A 20,827-nucleotide genomic window follows, 5' to 3' on the forward strand; every position below is an offset into this window, starting at 1 on the left:
TCTGCTGCATTCCTTGTTGCTTAGAATATAATAAAATCTGCTCTTTCAGGTTTATTTTTTGTATTAGCTTGAATAGTTAGTGTGTTATATTTTGTTCCGAGTAGTGTTTGATCCTGCTCCCTTACCCTGAAAACTGGTGAAACATTAAAGGGCTGGAATGTTACCCTGTATTTTAGGTGGAAGCCTCCTTTGGCAATAGGTGATGATTCTGCTGTAGCTGTGGTCTGAATTACCGCTTCAAACATACGTTTTACTGAAAAAGACCTGACCTGGTTAGGATCCCCTCAGAATGTAGAATGATGCCACGTTTTTCTTAAATCCAGAGAACTGTATTGTCACTGTGGCGTATCTCTATATTTCAGCCAAATACTTTGGGGACTGAAAAGATACCGTTCTATGTTTGAATTTAACATAGTATTATTTCCATTTTGAGATGTAAATAAATCCTGTGCAGCATAAAAACTGGCTTCCCAATCTTTTAAGATCTCCAAGAACCAATACACAGAGCTACCCCTCTCAGCACAGTACTTCATCAGAGACAAGGCTGGTTTCGCCTTGTGTAGCTTCTGATTTTAGCTCCTTACTGGAAGCCGGTAGCATTTTCCCTCCTGGTAATTTCTAAACCCGTTGCATTTTAGCAATGAATATTTTAAAAAATTGCTTTGCTGTAATCCTTAGGATATCTATACCTTACAGCATTTGTAGACTTACCCTAATTAGCATTAATTTGTCTGTGTATCCACAGCTAGATACCTGCATGATAAGCCAGTGCCAGGTTTTCAGCGCGTGTTGAATAGCTTTGCTGTGCTGAGGCTTGTGCTGTTTCGTCTCTGTTGGAACTGGGCTGGGCTTTACAGCTACCTCAAATGTGCCGGGGTGCAAACTGGTAGGAGTTGTGGTACCAGTTGTGGGACTGTCCGTCACAGGGTGCTAGCAAGTACGGGAGGCTGCTGCCTGTTTCTTCAGGCGATCAGGATGGATTGCCACAGCAAAGCCTCTTTCAAAGAGATTTTGTTCTTAAACAGGCAAGCCTTTTGCTCGGGCAAACCTTAGCTACTTTATTTTTTCGCCATTAGATCTCAGGCGGTTTTACAGATGACTTTCCAAATAGTGAATAAGAAAGATTAATGTATTTTCAAATTACTTCATTTTTTTAAACACGAGAAAACTAGAATCGTATTAAAAGGTAGAACACAAATCCGAAGGCGAGGTTTGGTGGCTGCTGTTACACACATCCGAAGCAGTGTGCCGTTACACTGATAAAGTAAATTGTATGTAAAGCAACACAGATGTGAAATTAAAGCCAATAAAGATGTATGTTAATGCTAAATACGATGTCTGCAATTAATTTTAGTCAAGTTGAACACGTGGTGCGTATTAGAGTTCATAAAATCTTGCCGTGGGCAAATACTTAGTGTTGCATACATCAAGCCTGGAAGGAAAGCCAACTGAAAGTGATTAAGTAAATGTGGAGTGTGTAATTAATTACAATTTGCTATGGAGGTAATAAAGAAATAAATGAGATTCTGTCAGCATCAGCGAGAATAAGTTAAGAAACTGTTCTGTTGTTTTGGAAGGGAATTTGAAATAGATCTCGTGTTTGCTGACAGAGGCAGTTTTGATGTTCGCAAAAGGTGCTATAAAAAACCTGGCTCTGCTTTACATGGTGTAACTTCTGTCAACAGACCAAACGACCTGGAACTGCAGTCACCTGCCAGTCTAAATTTTAACCCCATGAAATCAGTGATGGGATTAGAGACATGTCTGCTTCTCTTCAAATGAGAATGCAGAGTAAAGTAACTTCTTGGTCACACAGCTTATGAAGTGGATAATTTAAAACCAGGTTGTGGGCTGATGGAAGCAGCAAGACAGGGAAATGGCATCAGTAAAGCCAGGTTCCTGTGTCCCTCCGTCTTACAGGTGATGCTTAAAAATAACACCTAAAAAATGTCACCGAGATACATTAAGGTTTACGCCATTTGGTCAGAGGCTTTTTACCTTCTATGCCGCTTTGTGTGCCCTGCAGCCTCTGTGCCGTGAGCTCTCTCTAGCAGAGGGACGTGTTAATGTCGCTGCCTCCGTTTGCCGCCTACTCCACGCAGGGTAGGGTGGATAGTGAGCGTGTGGAGTGCTCTCATCTGAAAGGGCCTCTCGTGGGACAGCAGGTTGTTTCCGTTTGGTTTCTGGAACAACATTAAGGGACTGATAGAAGAAAAAATTTTTTTGCTGTTTGAGAAATTGGAAATGAGGGAAACTATAGTGGAAGACTGGAGTTTGGGGAGTAGAAAATTGATCCCTTCAAAATGTGGGAAAGAGAGTATTTCAAATGGAATCGTGTTCAGTCCAGTCAAACCCTTCAACCATCCTAACGATGTAAATCCAAATCTAAACTCGAGTGTCTAAACACAAAGTCAGCCGCACCTGTGCCGTTGTAGAGACGGGCTGCGCTTGTGCCAGTTGAAATCCTGTCCTCTTCCTGGCCTTGCCTCACCATCCACGGGGACAAGGAAGAGCATTTAGCAAGTGATGACACATCGATGTCTTTGAATACAGATAAAATGGATATTCACTTTGCTTTTCAACTCAGCCTCCAGTATCCGCAGTGCGTCTGCCAGCGTATCAGAATTGCGGGCTGGAGATAGAAAAGGATGTGTTGAAGAACACCGAGAATGCCATATGGAAATTCTCCTGTGGATTATCCCGCTGAATCATCTAGTCGTGTATAGGATTAGTGGCTCCTCCATATGGTATTTAAGGACCAAGTTGCTACTGGAATATTTTCCAAAAGTTATTTTTATGGTTTGCTGTACTATGGAATTGTGTTAAAAATTACATCATAACCTGCACCTACAGTGAGATATTTTAAAGAACCCAAAGAGCTTTATACATTTTCCTCCACTTTTTAGCAATTATGATACTCTCTCAGTTAGTAACCTTTGAAGAACAGCGTATAATTCATTCGCTGCTATACACACAGTTCAGTATGAACACAGTCTGCAAGCTTTGCAAAAATGGGTGTGGGCAGTACGAAAGCATTTATATCGCTAATTGAAAATTATGCTGTTGCTTCTAGTTTCAAATAGAAAAAACCCCAGTGTAGACTGGCAGGTAAAATGAAAAAGAAAGAGGAAGGCATAAAATTCCATTTTTTGCAACCAGTTTGTGTCACGCTCTTTAAATCAGTTTTAGTTAAACTAGCTAAACCTAATCAGTTTTAGCTAAAATAAAATCATTTTATTCTTGCTGTTCCACATATTAGCTAGCAAAGTCTGTCAAGATGACATTATAATTATGTGAATTACATCAATGCCTATTCCTATTTGTACCTACACTTGAGTGACATGAGTGAATTAGGGTAGAACTTTGCTAGTATGCATTAATCCTGAATACTTCTCAAAATATCTTCATAAAAATGTCAAAAGGTGCTTTATTTATTCTACCTTCCATAACTTTTTCTAATAAAAGTATGTATGCATAATTTACATATGAAGTTCAGCAGTGAGGGAAGATATTGGAGAGCTCTGATGTCCTTGCTGGGAAAGGCAAAGCCACAAGTGTCCGAGAAGGACGGAGAGTCACGGTCTGTGATGAGAACAAGGAGCAGTGCAGGGGGCCGAGGTGGCACGGCCAGTGCGGTGACCTGGCCAAGTACATCCCCAGGCCAGCGCGGCCCTGCTCAGGGACACCGTGACCTCCCTGCGTGGTGGTCCTGTCCTCACCGTCACTGGACAGGGACACGGAGATCCAGCGAAACTTGTTCTGGTAGGCAGCTTTCAGCAATATACTCTGTAGCTAAATCACTTGTCCATTTTGAAAGCGTGTACAACAGAGCAGAATTCAGATCCTAAAGAATAATTTTAAAGCTCCTCATGTATATTCAACCAGTCAGAACTAAATTCTTATTGTCTTTGATAACTAAGACTGAAAATAAAATAATTGCTTTTCCCTTTAAAATGCTCGTATTTACTTTTCTTACTGAAACTGAACCAGACCTTAAAGATTACTGAGCACCTGATCTCTCTCATAACTGATACCCAAATTTTATATATATATATGTGTCCACAAAGCACAGCAAGATCCAAGTAAAATTTAGTGACCTAAATCAAGACTGAAGATACAGAAAACTAAAATTGAAATTGGAAAAAATATATTGACTGCTTGGAAGCATGTAAACATCGTACACATGTCGTGCTTCAGCTTCCTGGGTTCCTTTGGCACCTGCTTCATCCTCAGTCCTCAGCTGTCCTGGTGGATTGCCCTCCCCCAAATCCCAGCTCCTCCAGTAGAACAGAGGCAGGATGGGGGTATCGACAGCCAAGACAAAAGCTCTGGGTCACTCGCCTTTCTGGGTGCCCACTCAGGAAAAGCCTGAGAATAAATAACCTCTCAAAGGTGTGATAAAGTCCTATGTGCAGCATCTTAAAAAGAGAAAATGAAATAGTAGCTTGATTTAAAAATATTCTCACTAGTACCCAAAAGATAAATCAAGTAATACTTTAATGATGTCACAAATTAAATGATGTAAGTGATGCCCTTTATGTATATCTATATAGCTTATGTGCACTACTAACTAATTAGGTTTTAACTCTATAAATAGCAAATAAGGAAGACACAATAAAGAGATGGCGAGGGAGAACTGTCAGTGCAAGTGCTTGATAAAGTTATCAAGCTGCATTTTATCATACAACATGCACGTTTAGAGGTGCAAGAGAAACTTCAAAAACAGAATGACAATTTTATCTTTGAAATACAGGATCTTAAGGTCATCTGGTGTGGTTTTGGCAGTTCTGTATTGAAATTAAATTAATGTCATAACTATAGCATTAATAACAGAAGGGAGGTCTGCAAAATGCTAATATGGTCATTTTGCTGAAAGCTGAGGAAAACATAAAAAAAAAAAAACCAAAAAAACCCAACCTCATGAGAACAACACGTTGGGGATCTGCAGAACGGGGCAGCCCGACAGCAGCGAGGCTGCTGCAGCTCCATGCCCCTGGGTCCAACCCGTCGCTGAGCACCTCTTCCTCACCGGCACAGGCTGGGTGCACGCAGGTACAGTCCCTGTGCACGTGGAGCAACATGGCAAGAAACACTCAGCCCCCACACAAACGGCACCCGTGGCCTCGTCCCGCTCCCGTCTCTTGCTGGTCAGGACGGAGATCTGTTCATGGTCCCCATGGCCCACAGCCCCACTTCAGCTGCTGGTGGAGGACCTCCCACCCCATACACATGCCAGCGCACGGGCACACACGCTCAGGATCCCTCCAGTAACTGGGCTCAGACACGCAGAGCATCCAATAGCTGGTCCTTCGTTCTCTCTCCCCAGTTGCCTCCTGCACGGATGCACCAAACCAACTGGTCTCCCAGTCAACCCCATACCTTGTGATCTCTCCAGCAGCTGGCCTGGGCCTGCTGGGGTTGGCTCTGGCAGCCGGCTCCTTGGCCTCCCTGCCAACAAACCCGTCCCGGCCTCCCCCGGCAGCCCCGTGCTCGCGTGGGCGCCCTCTCGCTCCGGCAGCTGCAGCACGGGCACCTGGGCCCTGTTGCCTGCGGCCCAGCCCCGCTTGCTGGCCCTTGGGCACCGGTGCCCACAGAATACACGGTCCCAAGAAAACAGTTAGAGATGGAGTTTTGTGAGACGACAGGGAAGAATGTGCTGGTCCGTCACAGAGCACAGCCTTAATGCGATGACTGAAGCGTGATGGCCTTAAAGTGTTGTGGTGGGCCACCTGTTTATAACACAACCAGCCCCTTTTATCCCCTTTTCCCTCTGTTTTCCTATGCTTGTTCCTCCCCAGACCATATCGATCCCTTCCTTCTCTCTCCCACCTTTGGTTCCTCCCCTAAACACACCGTGGGCAGTCTAGCACAACCCAGATCCAGAGAGCCTCTCCAGCATGTTCTGGGCAGTCTGGGTCTCACAGCTAGGCAGTGAGGCTGATGGCTCTCTGTGGTGGTTGACTCTCAGAGGACAGCTTTGGAATGGGCTGCGACAGGGTCTCCACTCCTTTTACTGGGCCATAGGGGTTCCCCCACCAGCCTCTGTGCTCCTTCGTGTTCGAGGGGACAAGTTGTTTATCACATAAACCAACATTGAAGCAAATAACGTAATCCACTTTTAGATCTCTTGCTGTGTTATCTGCAAGTCAAAGAAAACCAGGACACATGGTCAGCTAGCTGCCGCTGCATCCCCACCCTTATGATAACCAACCTGAGATCCTCTCCTTCGAAAAGGGCATGAGCATTTACAGTTATGCTAGGAAACCAAAATGGGGAAAAAATTAATTGTGATACCTGTTAGAAGTCACTCAGAATACATATTGAAGAATATATGCAATGGTGGAAGTAAAACAAGCTGAAAAACCCCCCAATGAATAGAAAAAACAACAGCTGAAAACAGACCACACGTCCAGCACTAGTGCACTATTGCAGGAATTGTACTTTCCTTGCCCATCCTCTTGCATTCCCCGAATTTTTCCCAGAGGAGCGTATTATCATTTCTGTATCCCTGTAAAGCATGCTGCAGGTTCTGAAAGCCTCACATGTGAGCAAACCAAGCCGTCTTAACCAGCAGCGAGCAATTTTGAAGGTACCATTTCTACAAAACTCCTGAAGACTCCATCTTGCTCCTGAGAAGGCGGCATGCAACAAACGGAGCAAACACATTCTTTCTAGGAAGCACCGGGGCATGCTAACAAATGCAATGCAGGTAAGGGAGAAGAGTGTTCTGGCATATTGATTTTCTGGCTGGAGAAGTTAACATTTGTTATTTTTTCTGTGTTTATTGTTGCTACAGAAGAGATTTTATATTATTAGTGCAATTCTAATATTGTTAATTAGTCACTAAAACACTACCTCATTGACAAGGAATCCTTAGTTCTACTTAGAGGTTTAGAAAACCTCAAATTTTTGTTTTTCTTTTCTTTTTTTTTTCTTAGACTTATTGTTACTGAATATTCTTCTTGTTATTGCCCACAGAACAAGAACAACTGCCTGTGTGTCAATACGCTTATGGGCTTCAAAGTCTTCAACCAAAATTGAGTGATCAAGAAGTGCTGGTGCCATGTACCATTTTGTGCCAAGTCTTAGATTGTTTCCAACATCTGATTAGTTCTTTGTCCAGGAATGTGTTCCTGAAAGGCCTAAAATTAAGATAAAAAACCCTTCAAATTGACAGTTTAATTCATACAGATTTGAAGTTAGCATTATCACGTTTAATTAATCAGTATTACCTATTTAATACCAAATCAGGTATGTAGAAAGGCTGAAGTGCTACAGCAAAGCACTGGCAGGAAGTGGCAGATTATTTCATCTGTGCTAATTAAACCCTGAAATTACTGCAAGTTCCCAGCTAGCTGACTGCATCGCTTATTGGAAAAAGTGAAACCAGGTAGAATATTGCCTTCAAATTAGTTCCAGGTGGTTTGCTCATTACAGGAGTTAAAGAAACAGAGGAGGCAACACTGGGACTTGGTGTTATTGCCAGCTTGTGAAGGGCTGGGAATGCCCTGAGAGGTTGGGATAGTGGGCAGTGATTCTTTTGAAGAAGGACAAAGGGAAGAGATAAGAAATTATATACCAGTCAATTTTGTTTTCATTGGGGGAAAAAACCCTGGAATGAGTCGTCCAACATTATTTTTGAGTACCACCACTACAGCAAGCAAGAGTCAACAAGCATTTTGTCCCAGGCAAGGTGTGGCAAACATACCTTATTTCCCTTCACCACAACTGCAGCAAGGAAAATTCATGTCAGACATCAAAAAAAGCTCTCTGAAGATAAGGCTAGTGAGGTAATGAAAGGTATTGCCGAGGGAATTTTAGAATATCCACCAGAAACAGTCTGGCAAATCTTTCAGAAGTAGTTCAGACAAATGTTTGCCAAGCATGTGGATCTGGTTTATTGCACTTTGAAGGAGTGTGAAAGGTTTGATGGTTTCCAGAATCTTTTTCAGGCTTGTTTTTCTCCAATTCTTCCCACAGACCTCCAGGCTATGTCTCAGAAATGAACAGGGCCTTCACGAGCAGGCTGAGACTGCTGCGAAGGGCTTTGGGCTGCCAAGGGCAGATCTAAAGGTGCTCACAACCAAACCCGGCCACAGCTGAAAGCTCCCTTGCTCCGGCTGGACCTTTGGAAATGGCTGCCTGTGAGCGTGTGCGGGAGGAGAAACTCGGCAAAGGAAGCTGTGGAAATTTTTCAGCCTTTCTGGGGATTAAAAGTTACGTTTTCAACCTCAGAATAAGACCTAATCACCACAAAAGGCAGAAACGAACAAAACTGTTTCATCTCTAGGAAACGTGCTGTTCTTGAGAACATTTTCTAAATGTCAAGACTCGTCTCCTACATTCAGAACCTCACGGATTTCTTCTCTTCCTAGCACAACGTTCAGACTCCTTGTGGCATATCTGTGCCGTTAATTTCCTGTGTGACACATTCCTGTGTTTCAAGATAGTAGAAACAAACTGGCATTCCATATCATAAGAGTTATGGCCTCAAATGCGTCAAAGGAGGTAGAAAATGAGGGTTCTTTTTTAACCTCCCTTGTTATGTAGTCGCAGGAGAAGTTCTGTTTGTTCTTGTGAAATTACTCGCTAGATCTTCTCAGGTCACCCTCTGTTTTGTGGGAAGCTCATTCCCCCATCAGCGGCCGTTCCCAGGAGGGTCGCTGGCCTGGGCGCAGGCGCTTTGTGTAAGCACAGCCAGCCACTGCACTGCCCTCCAACACCTCTGCTCTCTGCTCCAGAATAGAAGGGATTTTTGGAAAAAAGGTTAAAAAAAAAAAGTCTGGCCTAGTAATGAAAACCAAAGGAATTATAGATACTATGACAGAAGTGAGAAAGAACCCTGCAGAATTAATTCCATGAAAATTAGTTCTATATACCTGCCTTTCTCTATTGCTACTGCAGACGCTTGAGTGTATGACTGATGACAGCAAATCCTGGCAAAATCTCTGCTTTGAGTTAAATATATTTATAGAACTATTTTTGTCAGAAGAGCATATAGCATAGGTCTGTCTGAGAAAGCACAGTGCAGGAAATACATAGCTAAGTAAAATGATCTAGATCCCCCAAACCATAAAAGAATTAGTTCTGCACGCTTGTGAATAGATGTGCAGTAGTTTATACTTTTTAATGTAGGCTATAACAAAGTTAAATAATATTTTCCTTACTGTATCTATTAATTAATACAAGATTATTAAAATACTAATTTAATTAGTTTAACTATTAAAACGATTGTTCAATTATTTTATTATTTAATCTTAAATGTCAAGTGGCAAAAATCAGTAAGGTTTCAAAAAAATGTTATGAATAAAGGCAGTTTAGATTAAGAATCCTTTCTAGTAATATTTATAATTTATTGAGGAGTTATCCTGGCCAGCTTTCTCCTTGCTTCGGGATCACTGATTTTATAATCACCTCAATGGTAATTAAAAGACCTGACATTCTTTTGTGAACTACAATGCAACCAAACAGGCATTATATATTTTCATCAGGCTTTCTATCCTGTTTAGCACTGTATACAAGTGAATAAGTCATGACCCACGTGTTATCAGGTGTGAGGGGTCAGGATTAACAGAGCAGGACTTCAGATCAGACTGATGTATTATTCCTGAGACTAAATATCATATACTGTTTTCTGTGTAATTCGAGTTGTCCAATAAATGCCACATTTTCCTCATTCAAACACATAGCAGATCTACTAACTACAAGGAGAACAGGTTATTTGGAATCCAAAAGAATTCTTTTTTCAAACGATGAACGTCCCTTACCAAGATCAGCAATGCAGCGGCACAATTCTTAATTAAGATATTTTTACTTTTTAATGCCTATGTGCTGCTGCTGGTTTACCTTCTGACCGGAATATTTTAATATGTAGATACAAAAGACCACTTGCAACAAAAGTATAAAATTAAACAACCCTAAATTACCAACTGTGTGTCACTGCACGTAGTTGCAGAGTGACTCATTTTTGTGGTAGCAAGGCTGAATTTCTACTGGAATTTCTTGGAGTCATGTCTGATGCAATGAACTCTAAAGCGAAAAGGAAATTCTTCTCATTAACTTGGGTTACTCTGCTTGCATTTGAAAATAATTTGATATGGCAGGAGTGGGTCAGTAAATCTTAACAGTAGAGCTACTAATTAACTCCAGCTTTTTGTTTTTAAAGAAGAAAGAAATCAAACCCCAATCCTCGTTTCTTATCAAACCATCTTTTTTTGTGCCAATGACGATGAACTCACTGATCAGCACGAACTGCATTCTGCTGAAAGAGATCAGTTCCTCCTCAGTCTTATTCTAAAGGCTGCTCGTCTGTTTTACCAGCTTCTTAAGTAAAATTGTTCTTTATTAGGATTTAAGCAAATGAATAAACTATGAAAATGATAATTTTATACAGATTTGTAATGGACACTTTGCTCCAGTCCCATAGCACATAAAGGAGCCTGGATGTTTGTTGCTTTAGTTTGAAAAAAGGAAATTAAAACCCTCTGTACCATATAGATCATGGTCTTTTCTAACCCCTCTTTAAGAAACAGCAAACAAAACCGGAGAGATAATATCTGCAAAATTACAGACTTGTAAGAAAAAATATTTCAAAGCCATATAATTCAGATAATTCAGAAGTTCTTTTCTGTATAAAAAAAAAGCAAGTAAATTACAGACTTGAACAAAAATTAAGTACATAAAAACTCCTTCCCCCTGCCCCCAAAAGAGCCCTATAAGGACATGACTAAGATTTTCCCATTAAGGGATAAATACATGAAAATTTAGTCCTTTTTACTTGGAAATAATGATACCAGTATGCACTCATGTTGAAGTAGTATTGTACTAAAAATGTCACCTTCTTTAGATCATGATTTTTCCAATCCCTTGATGAAAAAATTGTCGTGGCAACATTCTCTCCTTGCCTCTGAGCTTCCAGGCCTTTTCTTGGGAAAAAAAAAAAAAAAAAAAGAAGGATATCAAGTTGCTGAATGATGATACACATTTCTCTTCAGGGCTGGACACAGTTTGGGTAGATAAGCATTGAGGACTTTGGTTGTTTCTCTCTGCAGCTTTTCAGCATTTCTAACAAGATTAAAGACAGGAGATAGTCTCAGGAACGTAAAGTGGTGCAGTGAGTCTGCTGGCTGCTAGACCGTCTAGCTGCAACATTGCAATAGGGTTTTGTAAATAAATTCACTGCTGTTCGGTTCTTAAGAACTCCTTCAGTTCTCTCGGATGCCTAAAGCAAAAACGTTCAGTTTTTGGGAAGAATAAAGACAGCAGGCTTCCACTCTTGGTTAAAAGATTTATTGCTACCTTGTGTCTCTGATCTTCGGTAGGGAAAGCAGAGCTGAGAACTGTTCTTTCTCATCCTCCCTCTTCCAACAGTGCTGATCTTTCCCAAAATCTTTAATTCCATTGCAGCAGAACAGAAATTAATTGAAGTTCCAGCAAATATTTTCTTCTTCTCACGGGTCCAAGCAGGAAGCTGGAAGAGTTGAGCGGTTCCCTAACCAGCTTCACAAGAATGAAAAAATGAGACGCGTCTTTTGTGGGTGTTAAAAACAAACAAACAAGCCAAAAGCCCTACAGAAAAACTCTTCCATGGGTATGTGGGAAGCACAGACTAGCTCCACCTTCCACCTCAATGAACGATTCCAACAGCTCAGTCCCCCAAGGTGTTGCCGTTCGGGTGATCCCCTCCAGTGTACTGACAGCAATATGCTCTTGAGTACTTTAACATTAGAAGACAACTTGAGCAACGGAGATGGTTTCTAGTGCTAAATGAGACAATTTTACTTCACCTGTGGTGCAGATGCGTAGAACACAGAAGGCAGGAGACTAATAGTCGGTGTAACTTGACAGTTCGTTGCCTTTACCTCTGCAGTAGCACAGTTGTTTTGGTACCGTACACAGGCAGATCACGAACACCAGCTGAGTAACTACCAAACCCGACCTTCCTTCCAGTGAAGAAAATGTGTATTCAGTTATTTAAAGGTAGAATAATCTCCTGTAACACGACTTGTGAAGATTTCAAATTCAGATGTGAACGCTTCACAAGTCTAATGTAAGTTTTGACAAAGTGTTTTGATTTGGTGCTTTTACATTTTTGCTGTAAGACATGATTAACTCTTGACCTTCTTACGTCTACCAGCATGTTGTGGTAAAAATAGCAGTGCTGAGCCACCTCCTGAGGTTCAAGAATAATCCAGCAATTCCTAACCATGGGGGAGATTTTTTTCAATTAAAACAAAGAAATCGTTGGTATAAAGAGCAGCTTTTAGAAACAGCTTCAGAATTCTTGACTGGCATCAATTAAAATTGCACTCTCCTTCCCCCTCAGTACTAAGAAAATCTTACGTTTGAAATCAACTAGATTTTGAAATGGGTGTTAAATGCCATAGTTAGGAAAGAAATACTTACTTTTACATGTTCAGCATCAACGTGCACATATAACTGATCCATTTGAGTCTGAGCAATTTTGTGACAGGCTGTGACAGCCAAAAATGACAGAATCAGCAGCATTACAGTTGGGCTTATGACAAATATGAAAAGTACCAGCACTGGATTGTATTACATCAGAAACTGAAAAAAGGCAAGCACATGACCAGTTCGGGTACTTGCTTTTCCTTCACCTAACTCAAGTTTTCTGCCATGTCCATAGAGGTGTTACAGCTTGTAAAAGCTGTAGAACTTACTGCAAAGAAATGGATTGCTTCTGATTAACTGCACTGTAACATGACGTCGCCACATAAACCAGAAGCAGAGGCCATCACACAGCAGCCTGTTGGGTTCCTTCCAGGTATCGAATCAATCCACCGACGTGACTGTCAGGCTCTAGGGAAACTAAGGAAAGAGAAAAAAACAAAACCGCGGCAACAAATACATCTTGTCTGTACATGGCGGTAGGCAAAGAAGAAAATGTAAATTGTTCCAATTTTTTACTAAGTACATTGACAGAAAAGAAAATTCCATCTATTGCAGTGAGGAGAAAAAAGTAAAAAAAAAAAAAGGCAAAAGAAAGGAAAAATGTTTTTAGCCAAACCTGATTTTTTGGTCAGTTAAATGAGTCCTCCTTTGCTCTCTCTTCCTTTTTTTTTTTTTTTTTTTTTTAATATGTCAGTAAATAAGACATACAAATCAGAGTGTGGGAAATGCCGAACTCCAAGCCTATACAGTGCAGTGAAGAACTAGACTGAGACTGATAAAAACACTTTACAAGGACGGAATGCTGTGATCCCCTGCACAGAGCAGTCCTGTGCCTTTGTAGGTGAGGTTTTGTGGCAAGGAGGTGTTATAGCACAGTCAATTGCAACAAAACCAGCATCCAAATACCAAAAAACCTCAATGGCGTGAAAGCAGTAAATCATGCAGTAACCATGCCAAAATTCTTGCCATACCCAGATAAATTTGTAATTACACAACAAACACATGAAAAGTAGTTTCATATTTACTAACCTGTTCATTATATACATTAACCATAATAACAGAAATGAAAACACTCGTCCCTTGGAAGTAACGGATTTTCACTGATCCTCCAGTTCTGTAACAACTTGCAACAACCCGACTGACCGCGGGTGCAGTCCTGCACGTCATCTCTCCATACTCCAGAATGATAAAACACCTTGTCTGGAAAACGTACCTGTCGCTGTTAAGCATCACCAGAGCAAAATACTGCTGAACCACGCAGCAATTGTGACAACCACGTGAACTCACTTCACAAGTGCATTTAAACAGTATGGATTGAACAGCTTCGGCTGTGGAAAAAAGGCATATTAAGCCTTTATAAGCAGAAATATCTACCTTTTTGCCAGCAGGAATTATCTACCTATACACCAGCAGAGTTTGGACAGACTGATTAAATTACAAATGGGTTGTATCTTGCATATTCTACCAAAAACTTAGTCTTTACTAGCTCTACGAAATGAAAACTCAATTAAAACACTGTAGATATTTGTGAGCTACAGGAGCACAGATGGTCTTTCACCTCGCTCCTCACTGCTCTCTTTTTGTGCTTATGCTTCAAAAAGGGTCCCTCAAGTAGAATAGACCATCTCAAGTTGGAAGGGACCCACAAGGGTCATCGAGTCCCACTCCCTGCTCCTCACAGGACTGCCCAAAACTAAACCACTTGACTAAGAGCGTCGTCCAGACACTCCCTGAACTCCAGCGGGCTTGGTGCCCTGACCGCTTCCCTGGGGAGGCTCTTCAGTGACCAACCCCCTCTCTGTGAGGAGCCTTTTCCTGACGTCCAACCTGAACTTCCCCTGACGCAGCTTCGTCCCGTTTCCTCGTGTCCTGTTGCTGGTCACCAGGCAGAGGAGATCAGCACCACCTCCCCGCTGCCCCCGTGCGGAAGGTGCAGTCTGTGATGAGGTCACCCGTCAGCAATGAAGTCACCCCTCGGCCTTCTCTTCTCCAAGCTGAACAAACCAAGTGGCCTCAGCTGCTCCTCGTAAGTCCTGCCTTGAGACCTCTCACCATCTTGGTCGCCCTCCTCTGGACACGCTCCAGTTGTTCGATGTCCTCCTTAGCTCGAGTGTGTAAGCATTCGCATTCAACATCAGCGGCTCTTCCCCGCACAAGAGCAATTTAAAATGACGGCATCAGTCTAACCACAGATAAGATGAAAGTGATTTTTGATCTGTAGATTTGCTCTCCCCAAAGGATGAGCCTACCGTTTTGGACAGAAGTCTGAATTCCAAAGGTCCTTCTGTTCAGTTCACCCGTGGAAGTACATTTCCTTTTCTCTTCAAGGAAAACAGAACAAAACCAAAGCTGCTTCCTGCTGCCTTGATTCAAACTGGACACGTCTGTCCCAGACTGATCTTCAAAGCAGAGAATATTTAAAATTTATTACTAAAATAAAGCTGAAAGAGCCCCCAAAGTTAAGCTTTGTTAAAAAAAGGATATTCCACAGCCTACTATTTTTATTTCAGCTTAAGGAGTAAACCTGTAGAGCAGCATGCAATCAAAGGTGGATAATACACAGAGCAGCAGATTGGAAAAGATCAGCATTATGAGTTGATTTCTTGTTGCAATGAACAGCAATTGACGTTGTTGAGCAAGCATACAGAATAACGACAACATTGGGCTCGTTTTAGGCACTTGCTCAAATAGAAAAAAAAAAAAAAAGAGGTGCCCATGAAGGAAACAAAACAATAACTAAACCCAAACCTGATAAACTCATATTGCAGTTACAAAACAGGCAGTTGCTATCTTGACAGTCTTCAGATGTCATCGTCTCCTACCTACACACGTCCACGCCATCCCACTCTAAGGGCAGGTTGCAGCCGAAACACAACCGTGACTGGCACCTCCGAGGCTCCGGGGCACGCCAGCTGCCGCTGCAGCCAGACCCGCGTCTGCGTCGCTGCGGTGTGGCACCAGCCTGCTTGAAGAGATGTGTGAGGCACCCCCACTGCGGCAGCTGAAGCCTTTGTTTAGGCAACTGACCCTGCTCTAGATTTGTAACTCAGGTACTTAATCCTGCAAGTGGACTCAGACTATACGAAACAGTGGAAAATGAACGTCTGAAAACGGAAGCTGAATCCAGACACCCTCCTGTCACAGTGAAACACCAGAATTCGCTTTCGGAGAGCGCTTCAGTGACAAACTTGTATGTTAAAATATCCTGAACGTCCATGTTGCTTACAACACAGTAACTTTGCAGACAAGAGCAAAATTGTGCGAGAAATTCCAGGCATGCCTGCAGCCGAACCTGGGGGACTGCGAGTAAAACACAACAGCTTCTGAAACACGAAGTTCAGTTTCTCAATGCCTCATCATTCCCGGACTCTTGGAAGAAGATGGGAGAGCAGTGTGCTGCAAACCTGGGGAAAGCACCCGTAGTTGTAGAGCTTCTGGCAGAAAAACTCCCCTTCCCAAGAGATCCCAGTGCAGCTTTGCTGACGGCAGCATGATGTGACTGCACGTGCACAAACCCACACCTGAATGGAGACCCAACTTTTTCCAGTTAGGAATGTACAACTGTTATGGTGGGCAGGCTGGAAACGTTAGCAATGCTGGAGTTTTCCCGACTGCAGCAAATCTCTGTCCTACCTACAGATACGGGCTTCCCATTCCCTGCTGTGCTACTTGGCTGCAACGGCGCTGTGAGTTTGTACCGTGCAGGAGTTAATTAACGAGCTGGGGAGCTGCAGGGTGAGTCAGAGCAAGCAGCAGGAGACTAGAGCACGGGCTGCGCCTGCTAACAGAGAGCGTAGAGCTGCCCAGTCGTACCCACCACAAGATAAAGCTGCCTGTGGCTTTTCTGGGAAAGCAAGGGAAGAAGCCCCATCACGGGCTGGGGTGCCAAAGCTCGCTGCTTTTGCTGGCTCCCTGAAGCCATCAGCAAGATGCCCTTTGCAGAACGGAATAATCAGGGATAATTTACCCCCTGCATTCACAGCAGAAACACGATCTGCCACATCAGCATTTTCCAGCTTGCTTTACGTCCTTACACTATACTGGAGATGGCTGATGTATAAAACCAGTCATGGTTTTCCTCCTGGACCAGGAGCATGTTTTCCTTCAGTGGTGATAGTTTCACTCCTCTCTTCCCTACTGGAGAGCTGCACTTTCTCTGTATCTCAGTGTTCTAGCTGCCTAGATTACAACAGCCCATGTTTTGGGGTCTTTCTGTTGTTGTTGTTCAAAGTCTGTGTGAAAACAAACTGATTCTGGGATGATTTTCCATCTGTAAGAACAAAAATAACAGTCCAGACAATGCAATACTTGCGTTATCTTCAACATTGCCTTCAAAATAGGATGCATCAACAAAATTCTGTCTAGCACCTCCTCATACGCACAGATGGTATGAGAACTGCTAGCGATACAGCTTGGTTTCTGTCTCACTTTCTTAGCCTTCATTTTTCATCTTTGATTTAATTTGTCATTTTCACATCTTTTGGATTTTTATTGCATAAGATCACAGTTGTGGTCTTGCATTGCCATTTCTTTATGGAGAACTTCAAAAATACCTGCATTCTGTTCTTTGCTACGATGCTTTTCTTTCTAGAATTATTTTTAGCTCATCAAATGGCTCCCAAGCCTTCCTCAGGGAAGATGACTTAATTTATCAGTGTGTGTCACTGCCTCAGTGCAGTTTTGAACAGGGTATTTGAGACACTTGCCTGGGTAAAAAGCCACAAGTCCATACTAAACTGTGCCTAAGCAACACCAAGTGATGGGCCATCTGTCTCACCGCCTTTCCTTTCCGTGATCATCTCGGATTTTAAATACCAATTTCTTGCTGCTACGGAAATTTTCCATTGCATGAACTGACATGAACACCTTTGTTTAAGGGTCAGCTTCGATTTCTTCCATCAATTCTTCAAAGCATTTCCTTTGTGAAAACTGGATGAGTCGATGTCCCTTCAGCCTGGCCACCTCTTTCAGGCCCACGACCACATGTGCTGCTCAGACTTGTGGCTCCTACTTCCCGAGCGTCAGGACTCACCTAGGGAGACAGTTTGAAAGAGGCTGCCAGGGAGCCAGGAAGAGCACACAAGCCTGTATTTGAGGGATTGGTTTGTAACCCAACCAGCCACTCACATGTAGAACATCTGTAATAATTTATAACGGTACTGTGCTCCAGCTTGGGCATGGTAAACAGATCCTCTCGAGAGATGACAGCTTCCCGAACTTCAGCCTACAGAAATCACCTCCAACAGCGCTTAAAGGAAAAACAAACTCACCAAACCACACAAAACCCCCAGTGACTAGAACGCTGCTTGAGCCACAAAGTCTTAGGAAAGAATCAGTAACACAGAGCTAGTCCAGAAGCGCTACTGCCGCTTCGTGGGACAATGTCTGTCTGTGCCTTGGGCAGAGCAGCTCGGTTTTGCCGTGCCACTTAGACAAGGCATGGGCATGCAGCTAAAACCCTCAGGAGTGCAGAACCAAAAATCTATCTCCAAACTTCTTTAGAAGAAATCTCAGAAATCAGAAATCTCCTGGCTTTCTGATCAAACATGGAATCTGCAGGAGCTCAGTTGCCCTGGGTAAGGATTACAGTAACCCAGGACTGCGTCAACCTCTAAATGAGAAACTTGAACTAATTTAGATTTGTAAAGATTGCAGCATCTCATTGGTTTTATATTTACCTCAGGACGCAGCTGCCGCCTTAATCACGTCTAACAGATGGACACTGAAGGAAATCGATGTTGGTTTGTGTTGAAGCTAACGAGCTAGTACTTCAAAGGGCCATCACTGGTCTTCTGATTTGACCCTTTTTCTACCTGTTTGGTTTTCTTAAGGGTCACTGTAAAAAAAGCATATTTTAAAGCATAGGATTTAAGTTTTCCAACCAGAGTGGCTATCTTTTATACAGCTAAAATAGGGATGACATGATGATGATCCTTTCACTCAAGATAATGCTGAATGATCTCTAGTCTTGTAACCCTCCTTCCTTTTTCTCCTAAGCAATTTCATTAAAGGATTTCTATCTAGCTAGTGTTTAGGTATTTCCACGGATGATATCATAAACCATTACAGAAGGCTACTTCTGTAAGTCACTCATTGAAGTCTTGCAATTGCAACTTATTTCAACAGAAAATTAATACAGAAGAGCAAAAGCATGAAAGTTTGCTGTATTTTACTGTACACTTTTGAACTGCTTTACGTGTAAAAATCTAGGAGAGATTCTGAACATTAAAAACCATACCAACAGAGACATTTCATTCTGCAGACTTCAAGCACACAATTCAGATGTTTCATCCTGTCAATCCCAAGCAGGAAGGGGCCAAAGTAAAAGCCATCACCTGTGAAGTGTTCTGCATGAAGGGGTGCACAGGTGAGGGAGCTCATGTCACAGATGGTCTCTGAAAATTCTTCTCCCTGCATCCAAGCAGATGGAAAGCTCTCTAGCCTGACAGGCACTCCCACTTAAAAGCAGCCAAGCAGCCCTGCTTCACTGCTTTATCGCTATCGCCAAGGCAGCGTAGCGTATTTTTTAGAGGGCTGTCATACATGATGACACCAAGCTGTGTGGTGCAGTCAGGGTGCTGGAGAGAAGGGAGGCCATCCAGAGGGACGTGGACAGGCTGGAGAGGTGGGCCTGTGCAGACCTCATGGAATTCAACAAGGCCAAGGGCAAGGTCCTGCCCCTGGGCCGGGGCAATCCCCAGCACAGACACAGGCTGGGCGATGGGTGGGTCCAGAGCAGCCCCGGGGAGAAGGGCTTGGGGTGCTGGTGGGTGAAAGACTGAACATGACCCAGCAACGTGCGCTGGCAGCCCAGAAAGCCAATGGCCTCCTGGGCTGCATCCAGAGCAGCGTGGGCAGCAGGGCGAGGGAGGGGATCCTGCCCCTCTGCTCTGGTCAGACCCCCCTGCAGGGCTGCGTCCAGCTCTGGGGGCACCAGCACAAGACAGACACGGACCTGCTCGAGCGGGTCCAGAGGAGGCCACGAAGATGCTGAGGGGCTGGAGCAGCTCCCTGTGAGGACAGGCTGGGAGAGTTGGGGGTGTTCAGCCTGGAGAAGAGAAGGCTCCGGGGAGACCTTGGAGCGGCCTTCAGTGCTGAAAGGGGCTGCAGGAGAGGTGGGGGGGGACTCTGGATCAGGGAGGGTAGTGATGGGGCGAGGGGTAACGGTTTCAAACTGAAAGGGGGGAGATTGAGATGAGATATTGGGAAGAAATTCTTCCCTGTGAGGGTGGTGAGACACAGGCACAGGCTGCCCAGAGCAGCCGTGGCTGCCCCCTCCCTGGCAGTGCTCAAGGCCAGGCTGGATGGGGCTGGGAGCAACCTGGTCTGGTGGGAGGTGTCCCTGCCCAGGGCAGGGGGTTGGAACTGGATGGTCTTTAAGGTCCCTTCCAACCCAAACCATTCTGTGATCCTATGAAGAAATAATGAAGAGCCTGAACTGTGTAATTTTTCTCTTGCCTTGGTACTCAAAGGCTAGAGAATGATGAACAAAGACAGGTTACTTACCTGGAACTTTTCTTCAAAATGTGTTACCTGTTTTTGCACTTACACTGAGATTGTGACTCAGGTAAATTTTACCATACACATTTCCTCAGTATTGTACTTTAAGCCTCCTGCGTGCAACTGCAGCAACAAGAAAGGGAGCAAAACACCCACCTCTTCTTCTGGTGAATCCCCTTCACCAAAGGACCAGATTTGGACTTTAAAAGAGAGGGCTGTGAGCATGCTGTACGTACAGACAACACCGCCTGAGGAGGTTAGAAAAGAAACGTTGTAGTTGTAAAACTTTCTTTTTCGCAGTATTCCCTCCCTGAAGTTCAGTACTGTTCTGAGTGTTTTAAGAACTGGGGAGTGCTTACCGACGGTATAAGAAATGGAAAATAGCAGTTTGGCAATATCATTGCAGTGAAGAGACTAACAGTCCGTGGATCTTTTAGGCACGGTGTCCTGGTTTGGGCTAAACCAGAACTAATTCTGCTTTAGTGCTTTAACTTTTCAGTCAAGTCTCCTCTAACTAACGGCACTCTCTGAAACAGCAGCACGTTTTTCCAGACGGTGACTGCTCCCAGCAGTGACACCCCTGATGGTTACAGTCAGCACCAAGGGATGGGATGCAGAGAGGCCCTGGCTTGGACTTGTTCTTGTAGCGACCAAGGTCACTGCTAAACTTTGTACCCCGTGTTGGGGTGCCGGGAGGGAAAAGGGTCACAAGCACGAAAAAGGTCGCCCCTGCAGGGAGGAACAAACCGGACAGGTGACCCAAACCTGACCCACAGAGTGTTCCACCCCATAGACGTCACGGTCAGTGTAAAGCTGAGGGATCACGAGGGTCTCTCTCTTCTTCGATGGCCAACATCTGAGGAGGACTCTGTCTGTCCTTCTGTCGTCGATCCCAATCCGTGCATCCCTGAATCCA

The sequence above is a fragment of the Leptosomus discolor genome, chromosome 13 (genome assembly GCF_034619465.1).
Source record: "Leptosomus discolor isolate bLepDis1 chromosome 13, bLepDis1.hap2, whole genome shotgun sequence".
Taxonomy (NCBI): Eukaryota; Metazoa; Chordata; class Aves; order Leptosomiformes; family Leptosomidae; genus Leptosomus; species Leptosomus discolor.